This window comes from Eumetopias jubatus, unplaced genomic scaffold, assembly GCF_037043125.1.
Source record: "Eumetopias jubatus isolate StellerSeaLion01/CBP00866 unplaced genomic scaffold, mEumJub1_p1.0 scaffold_7, whole genome shotgun sequence".
NCBI lineage: Eukaryota > Metazoa > Chordata > Mammalia > Carnivora > Otariidae > Eumetopias > Eumetopias jubatus.
In genome coordinates this window covers 45,628,230-45,640,286 of record NW_028274813.1, presented here as the reverse complement: position 1 = coordinate 45,640,286, position 12,057 = coordinate 45,628,230, and positions in this window count along the sequence as shown.

Sequence of the window (12,057 nt, the reverse complement as noted above, 5' to 3'; positions counted from 1 at the left end):
CAAGGGAGAATGAGTGGTGGCCTTTTAGATCAGCAAGTTTCAATATTCCACTTTAAGTTGTTGCTTGCATTTCATTATGCTATGATCTCCTTCTACAAAACCCTATTGCAAACACCAGTTTGTACTAGTGGTGTTCTGTGGGGAGTGAAGAAAGTGGGGGTGGTATTTCCCATCTGGGCAGAAGAGATGGCATCAGCTACCAGGATACAGCGGAACGCAAGGAAGTAGGCTTCAGAGCGGACCTACCAGAGCAGCCCGTCCCCTCCTCCATGCTCCTACTCCAAGCACACACACTGAGGGAAAGCTCTATGAGGGCAAACCTATGTTTTTCATGCTCTATCTCTAGTGTCCATAGTACTTAGGATGGAGGGTTGAGCCAGTGCATTTGAATGTTAAAGCAAGAGGTGAACCCAGAAGGCTAGAGACATGGGAATCTGGCTTTAACTTACCAGCCAGGAATCTTGGCTATTTTAGCTCTGTTCTCTCATGTGAGATGTCTGTGCGTATGTTTGAATTTACTCTCTGTAGATAAGCAATTTGTGACCCTGCAGTGATGGAAAGTTCTTTAATTTATGTCTTAAATGGAATCTCAGCTGAAAATGGATCTTCCACAGCATATTACCCTGACACTTTCTATGTAGCTCAGTTACCTCAGTCCCGCAGGGGCATATACCTACAATGAGGTGGTGTGGGGCTCAGAGGAAGCCTTCTAGCCAGCAGTCTATTCTCCCAAATGGGGGTTATTTAATTTTTGGAAGAAAAGACACAGGAAGGGAGGGCCTTAGTTCAGGAGTGCTAGTGTGACAGTGGTGAAGAGGTATCAGTCTCAATAAAGAATGACCTTTATGAGTCCAGCAAGGTGAGGATTGGTTTAATGAAGAATTTTTTAAGAATCTTGGACGCCTCCACCACAGCTGTGATTCAGGGGATCCTCAGTGAATAGGTCAAACTATGTCCATTCTGCACTGTGGTGACAAAATGCGAAATGCATTTGACTAAGGTTATGAACTGCTGGGGAACTTGTTGGTTCGGGGCTTGGAGTGGCAGCTACCATTCTAAGATGGCTAAAATATTTGAGAACAATTATCTGACCTCACAGAGAGTAAAAAGGTGACATAGGCAGCTGGCTTCTGATTCTTTGAACACGCAAGTTTCTAAAGATCCTCTGAACTTTGGGCGCCTGGGTGGCTCAGATGGTTAAGCACCTGCCTTCGGCTCAAGTCATGATCCCAGGGTCCTGGATCGGGTCCCGCATCAGGCTCCCTGCTCCTTGGGAGCCTGCTTCTCCCTCTTCCTCTCTCTCTCTCTCTCTGTCTCTCATGAATAAATAAATAAAATCTTAAAAAAAAAAAAGATCCTCTGAACTTCAGTTTCCTCATGCAAAAAAATGGAAGTAATGATACCTACTCTGTTGGGTTTTGATGAATTTTAGAGGTAATCTATCTATAAATACCTGGCTGAATGCTAGGTACACAATAAACACTGAATAAATAGTAACTATTAGGATCGTAAATGTGTTTCAGATTTGTTTAGAAATAACTAGATAACTGGCAGCTCAGGAAACTCCAAAGGACATACGGGAGGCCAGATTATTAACATATTAACATAGACACAAAGTACATGATTGGCACCTCTCTCCTCCTCCAATAGGAAGCTAGGCAAGAGGCCATACATTCATATATTCACCAGAGCTAAAACATGGCATAGAATGAAGGGCATGGTTCCATTTTTCAATTGCTGGAAAGATGTTTAAAAGGTAGATTTGTTTTCCTGGTAGAACCTCATGAAGTAAAGGAAATAACGAATAATCAAGATGCTAACAGTAATTAGTGTTTTGGAGCATTTACTATGTGCCAGGCCTTGTGCTGAGCACTCTCCTGGAATTTTTTCCCAACTAGCATTTTCCCCCATCTGTCAGTCCTGAGAGATCCATGTTCTCTGGTTCTGGTTCAGGAGGTAGTAAATGAGCTGGTTTGGGGAACTTTATGTTTATCCCATTAAACTCAATCTAGTTAGATCTCACCTGTTGGTATAGATGGTTGTGACCTTTTTGTACTCTAATTCAGTCATTTACCATTATTGTTTTTTTCTGTCTTAACGTTGTGTGAAAATTTGATCATTGGGCCACAAATACCCTCATTTAAGTTGCCAATAAAAGCATGAGCTAGTTAGGGACAAGGATAAAGCTCTGCTGAATGCTTTTAGAAATCTCTCTCTGGGGTGACTTTGACTCATAATTCAGCATTCTTTGGGTTTGCTCTACTATGCTTTTGAACAGTCCATTTGTCCATTGGTTGGCAAAGATATCATGATTCCTGAAATGCAGATTTATAATATATAGAGCAGCTTTGTGATTCCCTATCACACCACTAATCTTAGGAAAAAGATAAAAAAACTTGTCATGGGTGTTCTTGAAATTAGGGTGGTTCCTTGTGATTACCATTTCCTCTTTCAGTGCTTACTGTCTTTTAAATAATCCATTCTAGAATTTTTCCTAGAATTGATGACAGAGGTACCTACCACCCACTGTGGTTTTAAAAAAGTCATATTCTTTCCTTTGTTGAAAATCAAGAATAAGAAATTGTATTCTCCAGATTTCTGGTACCTCTTCTGTTTTTTGTGGGATGCCATTGATGATCTTAGAAAAGTTTTAGAAAAGAGATGAACTGGAAGCCAGATTTTAAGGTGTTGAGTTAATTGGAGGGAAATAAAAGTCAGATCTTAGATTTTATAATGCCTTTTCTCAATATGTTCAAAGCATTTTTTTGTTTTGTTTTGAGTTCAGGCATAAGAGTAAGAATTTCATCATCCCACTAGGAAATTTAGGTATAGATAGCTCTTTGGCTTATTTTTGGCACTTTTTCTTTCTGTCAGGTGGTTATTTTCATAATAGCACTATTTATTGAACTTGGCACCATTCTTGCCCCTTTTTATATGTAAATCATGCTGTTTCAAATATATCTTTGATGATTACAATTGCCTGGATAGTTGGGATTATCGAAAAATAACATCATAAGAATTGTGCCTAATAAAGAGTTTCAGCTAGTAGTCTTTCCAAAGCTTTTCATTTCAATCTTTTATTCTTAAAGGATAAGAGGCCTATAAGAGGCCTGATTTCAAGCGCTCTGGTTTGTCCAAATACATAATTGAGCTTCTCTTTTTCATTCTGAGAATCAGCTACAGAACACTAGAGTCTGCAGTGTTGGCCAGTATCTCTACCTAGTACGGTATATATCATATTTTAAGGTACATTCTGGTAAGGGGTGACTCTGGAACTTGCTGCCTGGAGCCTGGGAGTCAGGGACTTGAGATGGATAATGCAGCCTATTTCTAGAGCAATGTTAAAACAAATCACCCCAGTGTTGGAAAGTTTACTATTATCTGGACTGCTTTTTTTTTTTTTTAAAGATTTATTCATTCATGTGTGTGAGAGAGAGAGTGCATGAGTGGGGGGAGGGGCGGAGGGAGAGGGAGAGGGAGAGGGAGAGAGAATCTTTAGCAGACTCACTGCTAAGCATGGAGCCCAATGCGGGCTATTCCCACGGCCCTGAGATCATGACCTGAGCCAAAACCAAGAGCCGGATGCCTAACCTACTGAGCCACCCAGGTGCCCCTGGGCTGCTTTTTTAAACACCAAGATTACAGTCAACCACGTAGTCATTCCTCACATTATGGCACAGACATATTTGTGAGAAGTTTGTAGAAAATCGAGTTGTAGGTTGGACAATATTTTAAAAGCATTGTGGTGGGTTAATAGCTTAAAGTATGCATTAAGATCTTTTGTAGTGTGAAAGAACACCTCTAAGCGCAAATATGGATTTTTATTTGATAAGTTTTTTAAAAATTGATTTTTAAAAAAACTCTGACTCTACTTCTTTAAGAAAGACTGAAAACAATGGTCTACTCTGGAAGTCCACATTCTGGCATTTGGCATCTATTAATGTTGACAGCACTTTCTTTGGGGACACATTTCTTTCTTTTTTTTTTTTTTAAAGATTTTGTTTATTTATTTGACAGAGAGAGAGAGACAGCAAGAGAGGGAACACGAGCAGGGGAATGGAGGAAGGAGAAGCAGGCTTCCCGCCCAGCAGGGAGCCCGATGCAGGGCTTGATCCCAGGACCCTGGGATCATGACCTGAGCTGAAGGCAGATGCTTAACGACTGAGCCACCCAGCCACCCCCATTTCTTTTTTTTTCTTTCTTTCTTTCTTTCTTTCTTTCTTTCTTTCTTTCTTTCTTTCTTTCTTTCTTTCTTTCTTTCTTTCTTTCTTTCTTTCTTTCTTTCTTCTTTCCTTCCTTCCTTCCTTCCTTCCTTCCTTCCTCCCTCCCTTTCTCTCTCTCTCTCTTTTCTTTCCTTTTCTTTTCAGTAGGCTCCACGCTGGACCCCAGTGTGGGGCTTGAACTCACAACCCTGAGATCAAGACCTGAGCTGAAATCAAGAGTTGGATACTTAACCTACTGAGCTATCCAGGTATTCCACATTGTTCTATTTCTTTTTTTTTTTTTTAAGATTTTATTTATTTGAGAGAGAGAGAATGAGAGAGAGAGAGCATGAGAGGGAAGAGGGTCAGAGGGAGAAGCAGACTCCCTGCTGAGCAGGGAGCCCGATGTGGGACTCGATCCCGGGACTCCAGGATCATGACCTGAGCTGAAGGCAGTTGCTTAACCAACTGAGCCACCCAGGCACCCCACATTGCTCTATTTCTAAGAAAAGTATATATCATAATTATAATTGTCTAAATAGTTACTGTTTTTTTTTTTTAAACACGGTAGTTTGAGAAACATTAAGTGAAGCTTTATTTTAAAAGCTGTCAGAAATTTCTTTCCTGGATGTCTTTTAGATCATGATATCTGCTGGATAAGGATATGATACTATGTTAAATAAGTGCCTTAAAGAGAATAAAATGATGTATTTGGTATTATCAAAATCAATACAATGAAACTCTAATAATTTGGATTGTACAAATTTGGATTTATGTAATTTGACCGGATCATATGTGGGGACTTAAACGTCATGCTCTTAGTTCTGCTTGTGCATTAGAATTACTGAGGAGCTTTTAAAAGACACTGCTGCCTGGGCCCCACACCCAGAGATTCTGACTGAGCTGGTCTGGGAAGTGGGCCAGATACTGTGTTGTCAAAGGTCCCTGGGTAATTCTAATGTCCAGTCAAGACTGGGAACCACTGTTATATGGCCTTGAAACTTAAAGTGTGGTCTATGGACAGTATTAGCTTCACCTGGAACTTGTTAAAAATTCAGACTCTCAGGCCCCACCCCCAACTTCCTGAATCAGAATCTTCCTTTTAACCAGATCTTGAGGAGATTCATTTGCAACATGTTTTTCATAGCACTTTGACTTTAAAAGTGCTTTCACAGTCATTCTTTTGTTAATTTTTACGTATTTTTTTTTTCCGGGTCCATTTATTAAGTGTCTGGTGGGGACAGACACTGCTCTGGATACCAGGAAACATAAAGGTATGAGTAAGATTTGGGCCTACTTTTCAAGGAGCTCACAAAGGAGCAGGGTGGGCAGGGTGGTTGAGGCAAGGAGACAGGCATGGAGAGCCCCTGCGGGACTAGAGCTGTAAGGTAGCTGCAGTGGTGAGCTGTCTGTAGTCTCCTGGGGTGAAATGCTTCCCCTCTCCACCCCATCTTCACTCAGGAGTGGGATTTGAGCTGGGTTTTTGAAATAGAAGTCGGTGTAAGGCCAATGGTTCTTAAAGTATGGTTCCTGGACCAGCAGCATCAGCATTATCTGGAAACTTGTTAGAAATGCCAATTCTTGGGCCCTTTCCAGACTTAATGAATCATGATTTCTGAGGGAGGGACCAGCAGTTTTTATTTAATAAGCCCTCCATGGGATTTGATACACACTCAAGCTTGAGAATAGTGGATATAAACATTTTCCAGACAGAGGAGAGAGGAGGAGAATTGCAGGCTATTGGACAAGTAGAATCCAAGTCATTGTACCATGAAGTTTGTCATGGCTTGAACATAGCATGCTGACTGTGGAGGGTGGGGGGGGATTTCCTAACAATTTTGCTCAACATTTTGTTCCATGCATCTTTATTGTTCTGTGAAGCTTAGTCTCTACCTTGTTAGGTCATTTGGTCATAAGTCATGTTCTTACTCATTTTTAAAAAGAGAGCTTTGTGCTTAGTTGTATGGATATTTGATTATTTTCTTTCTTGAAACTTATACTCTGCATTTGTCTGAAAACTCGTTATCTTGGAAAACACTATGATTTCTATAGGAATGTATGGAAGACCGCAGCATAAGGATGCCCTTAATTATCTTTAAATGAAACTGCTCTAAATGGTGTTTCTTGGTGTGGAGCTGGATTTACATGGTCTATGACCTTTTGAGATAGGGTAAGTCTGTATAAACCCAAACTCAGGGTGCAAACACCAATTTTAGTGTTATCAGTCTCTAACTTTTTAATGTTCTCTTATCATCATATACAGGAAAGAGCAACCACATTTTTACCTTCCTTTCCTTCTCAAGTTGAGTGTTAATTAGTACCTTGGTGGCCAAGTGGAGGTAACTAAAGAGAAGAAATGGGCCTGCACAGTGAATCATGAAGTAGAGCTCAAGGAAAATTCCCATTGGAGAGCTGGAAGGGATCAAAGAAATCAAATGTTTCAGCTTTCTCACATCAGAGGCCTCTGAGAGCTTAAGCAAGTTGCTCAGAATCACACGGCTAGTGGGGAAGCTGGAATCAGCAATCTCATTTCCAAACTCCTTCTTTAGCGTTCTGTTATACCACTGACACACAACAGATTGTATCCCCATAAAAATATAGCTGTATGTGAGTGGCTGTGGAATATATGATTAATTTTTCCCTTTGCAACCTGAAAGGGGCTATTAATACACTAGGTCACATCCGGTTTGATGGCTTTCACTGTATATTAATTGTTACCTCCCAAATCCTCCTTGGAATGAATTAGAATTTGAGTAGATGATAAAAAGTAAATTCAAAAATCAGCCAATCCAATGCTAACTTCCCTACCAATGCTCTGATTTTATGCCCAATAGTCTCCTGAGCAGGTCCACCAGGGCATTCCATATAGGGATTAAAAAATAAACATTTCCCTAATGGTATGCATATTCTCTCCTAAAACTTGCCTCCACCTCATATTCTATCATTATTCACTCAGAATCTTTAAGATCATCCTCAACTCTTCTCTTTCTCTCAACCCACACATCTACTCAATCACCAATTGTGTCCATTTTCTCTCCTGTGAACCTTACCTCCGAAATAGTTTTCCAATCCAGTGCTTCTTCACCACCTGCCCTCCATTGGCTCAATTCAGGCTACTCTTATCCCTTAGCTGGGCTATTGCAAGAACCTTCATTCTGGTTCTCCAGCCTCTAACCTTGCAGCTGGAAATTTCTTTTTCACATTATTTCCAGAGCAATCTTTCTAAAGTACAGGATACATCAACCCACCTATGTTTAAATCCTACAAGATAAAAACTTAGCACAATACACACAATTTTCTATGATTTGGCTTCTGCTTACCACTTTATCCCCGCCTCTGGTTGCTCTTCCTTTTATACCCATGCTCCAGCAAGATCAGACTGCATGCAGCTAATCAAACATGCTCATTCACCAACTTTGTTGACTGCCTGGTGAAATCTTATTCATCCAGCACAACTCAGACATCACTTTTTTTTTTTAAAGATTTTATTTATTTATTTGACACAGAGAGAGAGAGAGAGCGAGAGAGGGAACACAAGCAGGGGGAGTGGGAGAGGGAGAAGCAGGCCTCCTGCTGAGCGGGGAGCCCAAAGCGGGGCTTGATCCCAGGACCCTGGGATCATGACCTGAGTCGAAGGCAGTCGCCCAATGACTGAGCCACACAGGCGCCCCCAGACATCACCTTCTCATTGATGTCTCTGACATCTTTCTGCTCTTCTCCATAGTTAGAGAGTTAGAGTGAAGTACCTTCTTTTCTATACCTCTGAACCTTACATATCTTCTATACTCTTATACAGTTTCCCTGAACATTTTATCATGAACACTTCCAAGCAGACAGAAAAGCTAAAGAGATTTTTCACTGATTTTAGTTAACATTTTACTGTGTTTGTTTTGTCATATCTCTGTCTCTCTATCCGTGCATCAGTCCATCTTTTTAAAATGCATTTCACGGTAAGTTGCAGATATTGATATACTTCCTTCCAAATAATTCAGAATACATGTCATTCAGAGTTTATACATAACATGTAGAGTTCTACATTTGTTTGCAATTCTTCGTATTTTAAGTGTCAGGTAAAATTTACATACGATAGAATGCATTTTTTTGTTGTTGTTGTTAACTTTTCCTCCTTGCCTCTCAAGGGGCTGTAGTTTTCTTACAGAAATGTTTGTGCTCTCTGAATTTTTTTTTTAATTTTTAAAATTTGAGTATAATTTACATACAATGTTACATTAGTTTCAGGTGTACAACGTAGTGATTCAAATGTTCTATATGTTATGCAGTATTATACCACAGCTGTAGCTACTGTCACCATACAACACTATTACAGTATTATCGACTATATTCCCTATGCTATGCCTTTTATTCCTATGGCTTATTTATTCTATAACTGGAAGCCTCTATCTCCCACTCCCCTTCACACATTTTGCCCATCCCCGCTTCCTTCTGGCAATCATCAGTTTGTTTTCTGTATTTATAGGTCTGTTTCTGCTTTTTGTTTATTCATTTTTTTTAGATTCCACATATGTATGAAATCATATGGTATTCGCCTTTCTCAGTCTGACTTATTTCACTTAGCATAATACCCTCTAGGTCCATCGAAGTTGTCTCAAATGTCACAATCTTGTCCTTATTTAAGGCTGCATAACATTCCAGTGTGTGTGTGTGTGTGTGTGTGTGTGTGTGTGTGTGTCTGTATGTGTACCACATCTTCCTTCTCCATTTGTCTACCAATGGACACATAGGTTGCTTCCATATCTTGGCTATTTTAAATAATGCTTCAATAAACATAGGGATGCAAATAGCAAATTGATGTTTTCCTTTTCTTTGGTCAAATACCCAGTAGTGGAATTACTGGATCATATGGTATTTTTAATTTTTTGAGGAAAGTTCATATTGTTTTCCACAGTCTGTACCAATTCACATTCCCAGCAATAGTGTACAAGCATTCCTTTTTCTCCACATCCTCTCCAACACTTTTTATTTCTTGTCTTTTTTGAATTTAGCTATTCTGATACCTCAATGTGGTTTTGATTTGCATTTGTCCGATGATTAGTGATGTTGAGCATCTTTTCATGTGTGGCCATCTGTATGTCTTTTTGGAAAGATGTCTATTCAGGTCCTTTACCCATTTTTAAATCAGATTCTTTGGATTTTTTTGGTGTTAAGTTGTATAAGTTCTTCATATATTTGGATACAAACCCCTTATTGGATATATCATTTGCAAATATCTTCTGCTCTTCAGTAGGTTGCCTTGTTGTTTTGTTGATGGTTTCCTTTGCTCTGCAAAACTTTATATTGATGTAGTTCCAATAGTTTATTTTTGCTTTTGTTTCCCTTGCCTTAGGAGAAGCAACTAGAAAAATGTTGCTATGGCTGATGTCAGAAAAATAACTGCCTGTGTTCTTTTCCAGGATTTTTATGGTTTCAGGTCTCACATTTGGGTCTTTAATCTTTTTTGAATTTATTTTCGTGTATGGTGTAAGAAAGTGGTCCAGTTGCATTCTTTTGCATGTAGCCGTCCAACTCCCCTAGCACTATTCATTGAAGAAACTATCTTTCCCTATTGTATATTCTTGCCTCATTTGCCAAAGATTAATTGACCATATAAGTGTGGATTTATTTCTGGGCTCTTGGTTCTTTTTTTTTTTTTTTTTAAGATTTTATTTATTTGCCAGAGAGAGAGAGAGGGAGAGTACAAGCACGGGGAGTGGCAGGCAGAGGGAGAAGCAGGCTCCTTGCTTAGGAAGGAGCCCAATGTGGGACTCGATCCCAGGACCCTGAGATCATGACCTGAGCTGAAGGCAGATGCTTAACTATCTGAGCCACCCAGGTGCCCCTGGGCTCTTGATTCTGTTCCATGATCTATTTCTCTATTTTTATGCTAGTATCATACTGTTTGGATTTCTACAGCTTTATAGTATATCTTGAAACAGAATTGTGATACCTCTAGCTTTGTTTTTCTTTCTCAAGTTTGTTTTGGCTATTTGGGATCTTTTGTGGTTCCATACAAACTTTAGTACTATTTGTTCTGGTTTTCTGAAAAATGCTATTGGTATTTTGATGGGGATTGCATTGAATTTGTAGATTGCTTTGGGTAGTAAGGACATTTTAACAATATTTCTTCTCCCAATCCATGAGCATGGACTATCTTCCCCTTTGTGTCTTCTTCAGTTTTTTCCATCAATGTCTTATAGTTTTCAGAGTATAGTCTTTCACCTCCTTGGTTAAGTTTATTTCTATTTTATTACTTTTGATGCAATTGTAAATGGTATTGTTTTCTTAACTTCTCTTTCTGCTACTTCATTATTAATGTATAGAAATGCAACAGAATTCTGTATATTAATTTTGCATCTTGCATCTTTACAGAATTCATAGTTCAGTTCTAATAGTTTTTTGGAATCTCTAGGATTTTCTATGTATAGTGTCATGTCATCTGCAAAGAGTAACAGGTTTACTTCTTCCTTATGAATTTGGATGTCTTTTATTTCTTCTTTTTTGTCTGATTGCTGTGGCTAGGAGTTTCAGTACTGTGTTGAATAAAAGTTGCAAGAGTGGACATCCTTGTCTTGTTCCCAATCTCAGGGGAAAACTCTCAAGTTTTCACCACTGAGTATGATGTCAACTGTCGGCTTTTCATAAATGGCCTTTATTATGTTGAGGTGTGTTCCCTCTAAACCCACTTTATTGAGAATTTTTATCATAAATGGATGTTGAATTTTGTCAAATGCTTTTTCTGTGTGTATTGAGATAACCATATTATTTTTATCCTTTGTTTTGTTAATGTAGTATATCACATTGACTGATCTGCAAATATTGAATCTTCTTATATCCCTGGAATAAATCCCAAGTGGTGGGGATAATCTTTTTAATGTATTGTTGAATGTGGTTTGCTAATATTTTGTTGAGGATTTTTAAAAAGAATTTTAAAAATATTTTATATATTTATTTGAGAGAGAGAGCACACAAACAGGGGAGGGTCAGAGGGAGAGGAGAAGCAAACTCCCCGCTGAGCAGGGATACTGATGTGGGGCTCCATCCCAGGACCCTGGGACCATAACCTGAGCCGAAGGAGACACTTAACTGACGGAGCCACCCAGGCATCCCTTGTTGAGGATTTTTGCATCTATGCTCATCAGGGATATTGGCCTGTAGCTTTCTTTTTTTGTGGTATCTTTAACCGGTTTTGGTATCAGGGTAATGCTGGCCTTATGAAAATTATTTGAAAGCTTTCCTGCCTCTTCTATTTTTTTTAAAAATAATTTGAGAAGAATATTATTAACTCTTTTTTAAATGTTTGGTAGAATTCACCTGTAAAGCTATCTGGTCCTGGACTTTTTATTTTTCGGTAGTATTTTGATTACTGATTTAATTTCATTACTAGTAACTGGTCTGTTCATATTTTCTATTTCATCCTCATTCACTTTGGGGAGATTGTTTCTAGGAATTTATTCATTTCTTCTAGCTTGTCCAATATGTGGCATATATATATATATATAAATGTATATATATATTAAGATTTTATTTATTTGACAGAGAGATAGCGAGAGAGGGAACACAAGCAGGGGGAGTGAGAGAGGGAGAAGCAGGCTTCCCGCTGAGCAGGGAGCCTGATGTGGGGCTCGATCCCAGGACCCTGGGATCATGACCTGAGCCGAAGGCAGACACTTCATGACTGAGCCACCCAGGCCCAGCCCCTAGTCATGATTTTCTTATGTCTAATTTCTTCTCCACTTAAAGAAGTCCTTTTAACATTTCTTGTAAGTCTGGTTTAGTGGTAATAAACTCCTGTAACTTTTGTTTGTCTGGGAAACTTCAGCTCTCCTTTAAATCTGAATGATAATCTTGCCGGGTAGAG